Here is a 15,359-nt window from a genome sequence, read left to right on the forward strand (position 1 = left end):
ACAATCAATACAGATTTGTAAAGAAAATTAAATATAACGCCATGAGCGACAAATATACATGAGTTCAAAGTAAATATACACGCAAACCCAACAAATGAAGAATACACAAAGAAGGAGAGCTAAACCACAAATCTCCTGGTTTGTCAACATCGATTGATGAGTAATCCACTCCGGATCATCGCTATGCAAGCTCCGATGTTGTTTCTAAGCCTAAATCTGCCAGAAAATGATGTTGATGGACTTGGGACTCAAAAATACCCAACCCATAACCTAAAAAAGTGTTTTTATCCCCTTAAAACGTATTTCTCTCAGGACCACTTCACTCGACGACTAAATGGTTTGCCCGGCAACTCAAAACAGCGTCTTTTTCATGCTTCTGGGTCCTAATGGCTCGCCCGAGGAGTCCAGCTTTTCCCGGCGAAGCACGACAGAAGCAGAATGACAGCAAACATCAACATCCAACACTGTTTCGACCATAACTTGAGAACCATAACTCTGATTTGCACCTGGTTCGAAGCGATGAGAAGATTATTCAATGCTCTTTCTAACAATGACAAATATAAGCCAAATTGATAATTTTTTATTCTTTGATTTTGAGCCTTATTTGTTGATGAGTTGGTTCCGTTGCTCAATATCACGCGTTTGAAGCCTTGTCTTCGACACCTTATTGCTCATGCTCCAAATACGCATCAATACCTATAAAATGAATGGAAAACTATCAAACGGTACACAAATATACTAAAAATCGATTAAATACAAAAGTATACGTATTTACGTAATGTACATTAAAACACGTACAAGTTGAGAAAAAATAGTAAATAAGTGCACCAAAACTATAAACCAAAATAATTACAAAAACGCACTTATCAGGCAGCCTATAGGATTTCGACCCTAGGAACCCTCTCCACAAAGAGGCACTATAACCCTAGACCAGTGATGGTACAAAGGAATCAGGACGCAGATCATGTCCTGAGAAACGTCCAATAGAATAATCTCAAGGAATTGGCTAGCGCAAAGCGGCAAGCAAAAGATTGGAAGTATTCCGGGATTTATCGTGTCCATAAGGATCAATGATTATGGAATTTCCGTTTGACAAGTTTCGCGTTCTTAAGTTTAGATTTGAATGGGCTTAAAATGGTAAATATGGGAATGAAACATTAACATAAAAAGAATTTCATTCTTCGGAAATGAGAGAACTCTCAGGATTGAATTTTACATACCCCTTAAATACTTAAACTCATCACTCAATTGTAAAAAACGTAATTCACTTGTAAAAATCATCACATCAAACTCACACAAAGGTTATGTTTAACACAAAGTGAGAAATTAACCATTTTGCTCTCGTCAACGATGTCTCGCGCAACTCAACCAACACAGAGGCATTAAAGATCGATACCTAGAATGAATACTAAGCCTAAATATTTCTCTAGAGTCTAGAACCTAGAAAATATTCATCCAAGAACAAGATTTGAGGAGTTTATCTCCAAAGCAACTCATATCCAAGCACCAAGCAAAAACAAGGATAAACATCAACATTGATTTGTAAAAGAGATTTTATACAATACCGTGAGCAATAAATATACATACAAACAAGGTATACTTACAAAAAAAGCCCAAAAAATGAAGCTTGCAAAGAGAATAATGGAGAAGAAAACCTAATTTGTCGCGGTGTCAATCACGAGCAAAGAAGCTTCGACTCCGAATCACCCGATTACAACCTCTAAATGTTGTTTTCTAAGCTCTAACCTAAGAAAAATGAAGGTGATGACTTTGGGATCAAATACTCTAAAGCATAACCCTAAAAATTTGTTTACAATTCTATTTATACACTTTGCAAAACACGCAGATCGCGCATAGCGCGCATAACCCGCTAAGCCCGCTTAAGAGCAACTTGAAATCTTATTTTAGCCATAACTTGAGAACCGTAACTCCGATTTGTGCTCTGTTCAAAGTGTTGGAAATTTTATTGAATTCTCTATCTAACAATGGATAAATATCAATGTTTGAATACCTAAAAAAATGAGATAAAAACAATTAAAATCAATGATATTTACACAATAATATAATATATACACTATAATGTAAACTATATAGAATATACACTAAAGTTCTGGTTTATTAACGAAAAGCAAATGAATTAAGCCGATGAATGCTAATTATTCACACTCAAATTCACAGTAATTTAGCACTCATCACTTAGGAAAAAAACGCCTGAGTCGATAGATTACTACCTCAATAGGTTTAGAATTCATAAAGTGAGATGCTTTCCACAAGTCCCTGAGCATGAACTGGGCGAAATAGCCGCTGGATGTCTAGATTATTCCATTAGGAAGAAGTTAGATAATCAATACCTTAGGGATATGGCGCAGTTGGATGACAGGGTTCGTCAAGTCAACGCTTGAAATTGACAAGGCCGGAGCATCTAAGTACAATAAAAAAGAGAAAATTGCATATGTCGATACAAAGGAATATCATTTAAACTTGGTCGATGGCTACGTCGAGGAGAATGAGATCAATGTGGCAAAACTAAAGCAAGGGCCTCCATATGCATGCAAACTGTTAAAACTATCAAACAGGAAAAACCTTGTCGAACCTAAGAATGAAAAATTCATTGATAAAACTTATACTTTTGATATTACAAAATGTTATGAAATATTTAACGTATTGGTGTACGATGGGAAGAATATAATGCCTCCTGGCTTAAAAAATCCGCCATTGGAACAAAAGAAAAAGAGAGGTTTTTGTAAGTACCATAATTTCTTGGGGTTATAAAATGTCTTAATTGTTAGAACAAGATTTGTTCTGATCAATATTCTTAGTTTTGATGATAATAATGTATATGAATTTTGTATGAGATAATGTGGTACTCTAATCCTACGCAATTTCCATTTCAGGAATCACATAAAGAGTATGCACAAATTCAGCGCAAGAAGCACTGACCCAGAAGGTTCAGCATGCAACATCAGAACATGCTCTGGCAAGACATCAGAAGATGGTCAAGCAGAAAAAGAACATGGTCTATGAAGCATCAGAAGAACTTGAGATCAGAAGCAGAATCACTGAAATTCTCATGGTATCATGCTAAGAAGCACTTCAAGGTCAGAAGACAAGAAGATGCTCTGCACCAAGCTGTTTGACTCTGATGATATTCAAACGTTGTTTACACAAACATCAGATCAGAAGCAAGTACAAGATGGCAGGCTACGCTGACTGACAAAAGGAATGTTAGAAGCTATTAAAGGCAACGTCAGTAGACACAGCGAAAGCAAGGCTCGAGGTAGTTGACAAAAGAGTGAAACATTAAATGCAATGTTGTACGGATCACGCAAAGCATTAAATGCTCCCAACGGTCATCTTCTCAAACGCCTATAAATAGAAGTTCTGATGAGAAGCTGAAAACAACACTTTGCGCAAACATACAGAAACGCTGTCAAATTCAAAAAGCTCTGAAACTTCATCTTCAACCTCACTACATTGTTGTTGTAATATCTTAGTGAGATTAAACTTAAACTTAAGAGAAAAATCACAGTTGTGATAATAGCTTATTAAGAAGCATTGTAACTCTTATAAGAATTTGTTTACATTAATTTGTAAGAACTAGGGAAGATCAAGTTGTGATCGGATTCTCTAGAAATTCTTAGAGGGTATCTAAGCAGTGTGTTCCTAGAGTGATCAGGTTGTGATCAGAATACTCTAGAAGACTTAGAGGTTATCTAAGTGGAAAACCATTGTAATCTTGTGTGATTAGTGGATTAAATCCTCAGGTGAGGTAAATCACTCCAAGGGGGTGGACTGGAGTAGTTTAGTTAACAACGAACCAGGATAAAAATCATTGTGCAAATTATTTTTATCTTACAAGTTTTAAAGCTACACTTATTCAAACCCCCTATTTCTAAGTGTTTTTCTATCCTTCATTAATATGTTCTTTTCAGGGATCTGGTGCAGAAAGCATTGAAAGAAGGAAGGCTTCAATTTGGCGAAATGCTAAAAAACTAGATGCAAGTTTATGCTTATCCTCTACAAGTTGGCTACGCTAATTTTGTGGAACTTAAAATGGATGTGGAGAAGGGAGAACAGGAGGAAGAGTTATTTAAGAAAAATGTTGGTGACATGATGAAAGTTGTCTTTCCTCATAAATAGAGGTCCCTTCCCTCATATTAAAACATCTAGAATCTTGTTTTGACACAACTCACTCGCTCCCTCTGTCTCTAAACTTCTTATTTACTTTTTCTCACTAATATTTTAGCCTTAGTACCTTGTGAGAAAAGAACTTTTGTGAGTGAGAATTAATGTGTAATTGTGGAAGCGTTAAATTGTAAGTTCACCAAGGGACCTTTGTTTATATCTTGTTTGAACATAATATCCATTTATTGATTTTTGTTTGGGTTAGAAGCTAAAACCTTAAAAGCTTTGGTTTAGGGGATTGTGTGATTCACTCTCGCTATAGGTTCGAGATCAGGTCGATGTTAAAATCTCATAGAATCTTGGTCATCCCGGTATAAAACCAAATCAGATTAAATCTCAGCTGCGTATTAAAAGTTTAGATAAGGTTCAAGATTAACCCAATATAGAAATCTCACATGTTAATGGTTAGTCCGCTATTAAACCAAGGTTAAAAGATTCGTGAGCTCAACGCTTGTAAAAGCTTGCAAATTTTATGGAGAGAAGACTAATCGTTTCAATATACCATTTGTGGAGAGAGGACTAATCGCTTCAGTCTCCTAAACTTAATTATTTTTCTAAAACCCTATGGAGGTAAAATACCAAGAAAGATAGTGTTGTTGATCCAAAATCTAATGTATTTTAATAAACAAGACAACAACCATCTTCTAATAAGGCATGACACGCGCTACCTATCAGAACAGTTACACTAAAAAACCATTGTGGTATATATTTATGTAATTGGTTCAAAACCCAACAAGATCGATTTATTTGGAATATAATTAATATTTCACTACAATTAAAATAGATAACCGTTGTGGAAAGTATCCTAATTTTTTTATAAAATATATAGATTGCTTGTTTTTCCATACACCTCACTAAACAAATACAACCATTCAAATTGATGAAGAAGAAAATAATTTGAAAATTAAACTATTCTTGAAAAACAACTTAAACAAACCATTGATTTTTCGAACTGCATGCATGTCATAACTGATATCTTGCTCTTTAACATATAGAATATGTTTCAATGGCCTAAGTCCTTCTTAGCTTTGATTCCTTCTCTTCTATTTTAATTTCAATCGTATCAATTTATTGTCTAAGTCTTCCTCATCATCGTCACTATCATCATGATTGTTACGATGAATATCATTATAACAATCATGATGATAGTGACGGTGTGAGGCAGACTTAGCCAATAAATTGATAATATTATAAATAAACTATAATAGAAAGAATCTATGCTACGAAGGACTTAGGTCATTGAACCATATTCTATATGCTAAAGAGCAAGATATGAATTATGAGACAAATGCAATTCGAAAAACATTGATTGATCTAAATTGGTTTTCAAATATAGCTTAATTTCAGATTAATTTTCTAAATCAATTCAAGTCAATGCATTTTCATTGAAGGGTTAGTGAAATAAACAATCTACATACGATATAATAAACTCAACCTGACTTCTGTCAATCTACATAAGAAGTTAAAGAACAAAACATTCTAAGTCACAAGAATCTTTTTTATTGTGACTTAGCAATATTATGTTCTTGTTATGAGAACATTAATCAACAATGACAACGTATAATAACATTTATCAACAACATAACAACAACATACAACAACACAATACTACGTAAAGTATTTCACGAACGTACCTTTTAGTGAAAAGATTCGTGGAATGAACGGAAGTTGATCTACTTTGTGTTACTATAAAGAAAAAATACAAGGCCAAAGAAGCTTCCACAATAGCCAAAGTATACTCTTTGTTTTGCTTCGTACTTCTTATATTGTTTCTCCCTAGAAACACAAACCATATGTAAACCATAGCCAAAGTATGCACTTTCTTAAGGTGGTTTTCTTCATTCACATTGCGTACAAGTAAAAAATGAAGAAAAAAAAGAGAATATCATGTCAAATGAAAAAACCCTTTTTAACAAGAACTATGAAAAATGGGAGAATTTAATTATCTTTAAGTTTGAAGAAGCTTATAAGAAAGTTCGTTGCGTGGAAGAGAGAGGTGTTAGGATTTTGTATTGAGAAAAATGGAAGAAAGATCATGAAGAAGAATAAAGATAAAGCTTTGTGTTCGCTGCATTTGAAATTGATTACCTTTAAGTTAGAATAAGCTTATGAGTACGAGTTTGTAGCATGTGGAAAATGAAGGAGTGAAAAACACTTAGAAAGGGGGGATTGAATAAGTGTGACTTCAAAAACTTGGAAGATAAAAACAATGAACACAATTATTTTTATCCTGGTTTGTTGTTAACTAAACTACTCCAGTCCACCCCTGACAAGGTGATTTACCTCAATTGAGGATTTAATCCACAAATCCAACTGATTACAATGGTTTTCCACTTAGATAACCTCTGAGTCTTCTAGAGTCTACAGATCACAACTTGATCACTCTAGGAATCCTTTTACAATCAATGTAAAATAAAGTTTACAAGAGTTTGAATTGCTTCTAATAAAGCTGTAATCACAACTGTGATATTTCTCTTAAGTTCTATTCTTAACACTCACTAAGATATTACAAAATGTGTAAGGTTGAAGATGAAGTTCTTTAGCTTTTGAGTTTGACAGTGTTTCTGTATATTTTGCGCAAGTGTTGTATTCAGCTTCTAGACAGAACTTCTATTTGGGTGAATAGTACAATGCTGCATTTAATGTTTCACAGTTTTGTCAACTACCTCGAGCCTTGCTTTTGCTGCTTTTACTGACTTTGCCTTTTGTAGCTTCTAACGTTCCTTTTGTCAGTCAAAGATTTGACGTTACAGCCTTTCATCTTGTACTTTCTTCTAGACTCGGATTTGTAGATAACAACGTTTGAATATCAGAGCCATCAGCTTTGGTGCAGAGCATCTTCTGTCTTCTGACTTTGAAGAGCTTTGAGTGTGATACCATCAGAACTTCAGAGCTTGTTCGTTTGACTTCCATTCTTCTGATGCTTTCTAGTTCATGTTCTGATTTTGCATGACCATCTTCTGATGTCTTGCCAGAGCATGTTATGATGAAGCCATCCAGAACTTTCTGAGTCAGTTGCTTCTGAACGCTGATTTGTGCATACTCTTTATATATATCCTGAAATGGAAAACTTAAAGGATTAGAGTACCACATTGTCTTATACAAAATTCATACTTAATGTTATCATCAAAACTAAGAATATTGATCAGAACATTTCTTGTTCTAACAATCTCCCCCTTTTTGATGATGACAAAAACATATATAATTTATATGAATTTATATCCAGAATATTAGATGAACAAAGACAATTACACAGATATAGCATAAGCATATAATCAGAGTGTGTGAATATGTCTCCCCTGAGATTAACAACCTCCCCCTGAAATTAATACTAGAAGAATTTATAAATAAAGGACTTCCCTGAGTATTTTTCCATTTCAGTTGAGACTTTCACGTTAAATTAGAACTTCAGAACATTCAGAGCTTCTCTTCAGAGCTTCCATTGGACAGCTTCAGAGCTTTGAATTTCTCTTTGTGATCACTTGTATCAGAGCTCTTATGTCTTCAGTTTTCTATGTATCTGATCCATCAGAACTTTGAGACTTCATGTATTAGAGCTTCTGGGTTTGATTAAAACATTTCTTGCTTCTGGACTTGGAGCTTCAGAGCACTAAGCTTGCTTCAAATCTTTAACAGCTTTAGAATTGCTTTTCCCCATGTATTTGCTTCTCATATTGACCTTTGTCCATAATATCACATTCCTGCAAAAACTATCAAAGACAGAAAACTTGCAATATATTTGTTAGGAATGTTGAGACTTAAGCCCAGCAACTGATATTATAAATCAATTCAATTATCACATTTCTCTCCCTTTTTGTCATAAAACCAAAAAGCATAAAAGATTCAGATGAAAGACACACAGAGTGAAGAAATAAAAAGATATTTCATTGATTAATCAGAAGAAAACAATACAGAAGCAGATGCAAGCAAACAGAAGCAGAAACAAAGAAAACAACTAAGACACAAGACAGACTACGACTGGCTAAACTTAGAAGCTAAGACGGCCAAAAGGTTCTTAATCTCAGAAGTGTCTTCAACTTGCTTCTTAGTAGCTTCTTCTTGAGTCTTCATCCAGGTTTTGAACTCAGCATGGGTTTCATCGTGATTGCCCAGACGACTAGCCAAGGTAGCTTGATTCTGTTGGAGCTCCTTCATAGTGTTCATCAGAATAAAAACAAAGGAACCAACAGAAGCGGCATCAAAGCTGTTTTCCAGGACAGGATGATTAGCATCAGCTTCAACCATTTGAACATCTTCATGATTTTCCTCAACAGGAATATCTTCAGCAGGATGCTTTGTGCCTTGAAGAATTTCAGCCAGATTCTTTGGAGCAGTAGGAGTCTCAGGTTTTGGAGGGTACTCAACTTCTGGATAAACTAATATAGGAGCCTTTTCCAGAGGGTTCTCCCTGAACTAGTTGAACAGCATCTAAAAATCTCCAGTCAGAACCTTGTATGGATGTGGCTTCCACACAACGATTGCAAGAGGATTTTCTTCTTCCAGTTCATCAACAAACTGCTTCTCTTCCAGAGGCTTCTAGTTGGTGATGGGGTGATAGTACTTGCCATCATCATACTGCAGAAATAATCCAAAAGGACTAGGAGCAGCAGCCAAACAGTCTTTCTGAAGATCCAGAAAGTCTTCCTGAATTTCCCTACCAAAAGCTCTCCAGAGCTTCCCAGCAACTACATGATCCATCTTGGAGTCATGGGTGTCGTATCTTTTTTTTACCTCCCCGTTTCACTTGGGAGGACGGCACGCTAGACCCTTCACGCGGAATTTGGAAGGAAAATGCGCCCGTGGCGGGATGAATTTTGTTTCAGTTCTTCCTACGATATCACACGAACTTTTTAATTATCCTATGAGTAGGAAAGGGGGAAAAGATCTCAAATAAACCCTAGGAGTTTGCTAAGTATGGGGATTCACCTAGCCTAAGAGTTTAAGCACCCTACATATCCGTAGTACTCTACGGGAACCTTCTCTATGTCTTTGTGTTTGTGTTTGTTGCTGAATGATTGGGAAAGTTTCTCCTTTGTGTTAGGAGAAGGAATTGAATTGATTTGAAAAAGACAGACAGACAGACAGACTATTTTTGGTTTTTTATTAGCTCGCTGAGATTCCTTGTGAACCTCATGCCTACATATCCCTAATGGAAGTCAGAGCATTTTGTAGTTCGGAGAACTAATTAGGGAAATTAATGATTTTTTGTGCCTTGCTTAAAGCTCAAGGTTGAAGCTTGAATTAAATCTCAGTTTACAATAAAGAGACATGAAATCATCTTTACAGAGAGGTATTTTTACTATTCCACCACAAACATCTTTAAAGTGACAGAAAAGCTGAAATTTGTTTCATTAAGAGAGGGAGCCTACTTTGTTGATCAAGTATGACAGCCACATGCCTCTTGAATGAAAGATTCTCGACTAAATTAGGGAACGTTGTACAAGTCTGGGTGTGTTTTCCTCAGAGCATGCCTTTCACGGGTCCTAAATGGGAGAATGTTTGAAATGATTGTTTGTTTGAAATGATTGTTTGTTTGTGATGATTGTTTCTTTGTGGTGAGATAGGAGAAATACCTACCTATGAAGATGAGCTATGTCTATCTACTGTTTGAATGATTTGATTTTTAGTTGGCTTGTATGAGGCCCAAGCTTGAGGCTTTTTAATTGTTTAATTATTTTATTGACTCTGGGAGATGACTCCACTAGGGATTAGCTTAAACTAAGAAATTTTGTGTTCTGTACAAAGCCCAGAATTGAGGCTGACTATAGTTGCAGAGTGTTTATTTTGATGGATTTTATTTGGTGTTCTATACAAAGCCTAGAATTGTGGCTGACTCTTAATTGGGGAATATATTATTTTTTGCCTTGTATGAAGCCCAAGGTTATGGCTGACTCTTACTAGGGAAGACACTATTTTCTGCCTTGTACGAAGCCCAAGGTTGTGGCGGACTCTTAAAGAAATTGAATATGGATGACTCTATAGGGAAAAGATCCTAAAGGTTACAAATCTTTTGACATAGGAACTGTGGTTTATATACAAAGCCCAAGGTTATAGCTACTTGAAGGTGAAGGACTTACTAGGGAGACTCTATATCTGCCTTGTACAAAGCCTAAGGTTTTGGCTGACTCTCTAGGGGAATACCTATAAGGATTTTGACTCTAAGGGGAGTATGTGCCTTGTACAAAGCCCAAGGTTGAGGTTGACTTTTAAAGAAAGATCTACAAGTATGGGATCTTTGACTCACAGGGGATTTTGACTCTTTTGAGGATTATCCTATTGATTGACCCTACTGAGGATTGTGCTTTTGTTAAACAGGAATTGATGAAAGAAAGACCCAGGCTTGAAGATTGACTCTACTGGTGATTTATTTGAGTGGTTGAACTAAAGTAGACTCTATCGGGGAATTGGTTTTTATTGACTGAGACTAACCTTAAGTGAGATTTATCTTTTAAAAGTTGAATTTTGGAAGCTAACCCTTTCCAGGGAATTATGACTCTAGAGGACTGATTTTGGAGGCTAACCCTTTCCAGGGATTTTGACTCAGTTGGTGAGATTATCTTTTGAAAGTTTAATTTTTGGAAGCTAACCCTTTCCAGGGAATTTGGATTTAAAGGAGTGATTTTGGAGGCTAACCCTTTCCAGGGGATTTTGTTAAAATGAAGGAATGAGTGGAGGCTAACCCTTTCCAGAGGACTTTGAATGATGGCAGAATGATTATCTAGTTGAGACTTCTTGTTTAAAGCCCAAGATTAAGGCTGACACTGACTAAGGATAGACAGATATGGAACCAAGACTCTGCTAAGGAAAATCATGTTGAAGATAAAGGTGTCAGAGACTGTCCATGTCTCTCATTCCAAAAGGTGTGCTCAATACTGAGATTGAGACAAACTTAGCTTGTGTAAAGTCTGGTTTGAAGAATGGAAGAAACTCACCAGGGTAGGCTAAAAGGTGACTAAAGACATGTTCCTATGTTTATAAGAAACCTGATGGGTCCTTGCGTACAAGCTCAAGAGGAAGCTGGGAATGCTTTTAAGAATCCTGTGGGTCCTTGTACAAAGCCCAAGAGGAGGCTAGTCGAGGGTCATCGAGGGTCCTTTATATAGCACAAGAGAAAGCTATGTGGTTTTTGAACTTATTTTGGCTCTAAGCAAAAGGATAAGAGGTTTCACCGGGAATAATTCCTCTTGGGTGGATGTGTCCTAGTTTGGGTTCTAAGGTTTTTTCAAGATGTTTCACCGGGAATAATTCATCTTGAGTTTGAACTAAAGATCTCTAATTAGGAAAGAGCCTTCACCGGGAAGACATTCTCAATACTAGGCCATAGTCCTATAATATATATATATATATATATATATATAGTTTAACTGTCCTAAGGTTTACGCTCAGACGTAGTTCTAAACAATATATATACAATTTATATTTGACAGTAATTTAAATGAAGACTGTAAATTGAAAGCTTGTAAAGCCTAACCTGGATGGAGTGGAGGCCTTTGAAGATGTATGTACAAAGCCTTACCAGCAGTTGATTGTTTATTGATAACAGTTGAATATTTATGATAAACAGTTAAAGGTTTTTGAAAACAGAAGAAGTGAGGATGGACATAGGTCACATAGGTATCTGAAGAGTTTCACCGGGAATAATGCCCTTCAAATACCAGAAGAATGTTTTGAAAACAGAAAGAAGATTTTGTAAATACAGTTTTTTTTGAAAACAAACTAAGAAAAGAAAAAGGTGTTGGGACTTACACTCTATTAGAGGCCCAGTAGAAATGATTTACTGTTTATGAAAACAGTTGAAGAGATTTGAAATGATACAAGGTTTTGTTGTCTGAAAACCTTGGTCGTCTGTTTAATTAAAGTTTGAAAACAATTTTGAAAATTGACAAAAGTCAACTTAATTAGGGTAAAGACAAAGTCTATACCTAATTAAGACCTACATGATTAGGGTTTTATCACAAAAATATTTACAAGAGGTTAGGTTTTGAAATTTAGGAGAAAACTATATTTAAAGTATTTTAAAATACTTAAAAATATGTATTTTAAACCTAATAAAAATATATCAAATAAATAATATTTTTAGTGATTTTTTTTATTATTCATAAAATATATGTGTTAAATGATAAATGTATGAAAAATCAGAAAGAAATGATTTAATTTGATTGGTTAATTTGTTGTGTGAAGTTGTAAAGAAAATGAAGAATAAGAGTAGTAAAAAAAATGGTTTTGGCCTCACCATGGTTTGAGCCCACGCCCTTGAAGCCAGTACTCAAAACACACACCAACCAGCCAACGCGCGCTTGGTGTCATAGTGGTGACTCCAATGCAATACATATGTTGCTTAAGTGCATAAAGCAATAAAAGAAAATAAAATCAAAAGGTCTGGGGCGAGGGGGATTCGAACCCCAGACCTTGGGCACGCGCAACACAAAAACTCTCTTTACCACTGGGCTATAACGATGTATTCATTATATGAATACCTTGCAATAAATATATTTTAAACTTGACAAGGAATGTTTGAAAATGGCGCGCCAACTGCCATCTTCGTCTTCAACCTCTAGCTCTTGGATTTTTGAATTTCCAGATCTCTCAATTCTCAACCAATGGCCAAGGTGTAAACATGAAACTTGTTCTAAATTCACTCACGATTCTAAATATATAGCTAACACAGATTTATATTAACTACATCTAACGGATTGACTGAAAAACGTGAACAACCCTAAAACTTTAAAAATCAAATTAAATGACTATACTGAAAGATAAATAGATGATGATAGAGGGTTTTTAATCCTCTAATGATGTTGAATGAAATGGTATCGAGCTTTATCACAAAGAGTGCCTAAATTAAAGAGGTGGAGCTCAAAAACTTACCTCTGAAACTGAAGGTCGTGTAAATGATGGAGAGCTTCTGGCCTTGAGTGAATGATTGCAAAAGCTTCCTGGGACCTTGTTGATGCTATCTGGGCACTTGGATTACTTTGAAAACCTCTGAAATGATCTACCCGACCCCTCTTGCTTGAGCTTCAAGTAGAAATGGAAGGTGGTGATTCTGCACTTACAGATGAGCTGCGACCATCTGGATAGCTTCACTACACCCTATGGAATGTGTCTGAATGCTTAGACATGGTTGAGACCTCCCGAATTGATCTACAGACCTCCAACTGACTCTGCTCCAAAGTGAAAGTAAAGATGGTGTTCTTGCACTTACAGAAGTGATCCAGGTGCTTGGATCACTTCTAATGAACCTCCTTGAGATGTTAGAGTGCTTAATTTCAAAAGAGAAGCTCTGGTTTGAAGAATTCGATTCTTCTTGCTGTAGCACCCCAATTTTTGCCCTATACATTTCATTCATACGGACGTATCACATATTTTATTTTGCATGCGTCCGTTGTTCGATCATTACATCACTGCTTATTCTAAAAAAAATAGAATTATTAAGGTCGAGAAAAATAGCTCGCATTTTCATATATTATGCATAGTTTATTCGGAGTACCATTTATCCGATTTTTTTTATATAGTTAATAGTTTTTATTCATTATCATTTCAAATATAAAAAAAATTATGATATTTTATTTCTAACTTAGATTTGTTTTAGTAATTTGATTATTTTTTCTTATTTTTGTCTTTAAGTCCATTTTTATATTTCTTGATCTTTTTATTCTTTTATTCTAATCTCTTTCATTTATCTTTATTATTATTATTTAGTATAGTTTTCATGATTGTTATTAGTATCATTATTATTGTTATTATTATTATTATTAATATTATTATTATTATTATTATTATTATTATTATTTACACAAAATAAATAAACAAAAAAGGGGAAGCTTTTTTATTTCTTTTCAAACTAGGCCCAATTTGTTTTTTTCAAAGCCCATTTTTACACAAAAGTCAAACAAAAAAAGCAACAAAATTCTGCAGCATTTTGTCTTCTTTTCAACTCTCTTCCACGCTTTCTTTTCTTCACCACTCTGCAATACAAAACAAAACCCAGCCTGCACTGCTGCTCCAATCTGTCCAAATATTTCATAAAAAAGGACCAACAATCCTGCATAAAAAAAAAAGCAAACGATTCAGCTTACCATAAAAGTTCAAAACTCTCAAAAATTTTCCCCCCAATTCTGATTGAAAACCCTAATTTCAACTTATATAAACAAAGATTGATAGCACAAGAAGAGGAGAAAAAAACGCAACGAAAAAAACCTGGAGGCGGCCACGAAAATCCACAACAAATCTTCACTCAAAAGTCTCAAAGACTCGAAACCCATCCTCACCATCTTCACTGAAACCTCAAATACACTCACAAACTTTCAGCTCCATATCTCAATCTTTAACATCCAACCATTTATACACCATAAACTTCACTCACTGCAAACTCCCAACAACACAATCCCTAACCTCACTCTCGCGACAACCAAACACTCACACATCAAGCAACAACCTCACTCTCCAAATACTCACGCCCTGCAACCTGCAAATCCATCATAACAATACTCACAACACTCAAACCTCATAGCAATAACAGCAACAGCTCACACGGAACATACACGCATTGATTCACGGACGAGAATAAATTTCAGAAGCAATCAAAAGCGAGAGAGTAAAAAGCTTACCTGGGTTTATATTCTATTTCTATTCTTCTTCGATTTATGCTTATTCACCATGTATCTGTAAACTCTGTTCCTCTTCGATAAATGCTTTGATTTGATTATTACTTGTTGTTGGGGTTGCTAGCCGCAAGTGAGCTCGAGAGAAGCTTGAAACCGAGAGAGAAAATAGAGATCGAGAGAGGAAGAGTTTTTTTCCATTCATGAGAGATAAGAGAAAGCGATTGAATGAAGAACATAGAGGTTGTTCTTTTCGTGAGAGTCAGAGCGTTGTTAGAGGTGTGGTCCTTTGTTTGATTGTTTGTTTTAGGGTTTACACGGGCCTAGGACCCAGTTCGGCCCAGTTCCAATCCAAGAGTTTACTTTGCATGTCAATTGTTTTTTTTTGTTGAATGCTAGTGGGCCTTTGGTTGTAATCTTCTGCTTGGCCCAATGCTGTTTGTTTTTTTTTTACATTTGTATAAATTATTGCAAATAAAACTTTAAAAATTGTTAGTGTTTTAATCCTTTTCTTTTAAAAAAAAAACTAAAATGATAAAAAATAGTTTCCTTTAGATGTAAGTTTAGAAT

The 15,359-nt window shown here is 35.3% G+C and overlaps 1 long non-coding RNA gene across 1 annotated transcript; it reads right to left on the reverse strand.

The window, feature by feature from the left end:
* Nucleotides 1-13,991: 13,991 nt before the first annotated feature.
* Nucleotides 13,992-15,111, reverse strand: LOC131611489 (uncharacterized). Its single transcript, XR_009286937.1, has 3 exons — nt 14,796-15,111; nt 14,386-14,653; nt 13,992-14,230 (listed from the first exon to the last, which is right to left on the reverse strand). It is a non-coding gene; the product is annotated as an uncharacterized LOC131611489 (long non-coding RNA).
* Between the last annotated feature and the right edge of the window lie 248 nt (nt 15,112-15,359).

This window comes from Vicia villosa, linkage group LG6 (assembly GCF_029867415.1).
Source record: "Vicia villosa cultivar HV-30 ecotype Madison, WI linkage group LG6, Vvil1.0, whole genome shotgun sequence".
Classification (NCBI taxonomy): Eukaryota; Viridiplantae; Streptophyta; class Magnoliopsida; order Fabales; family Fabaceae; genus Vicia; species Vicia villosa.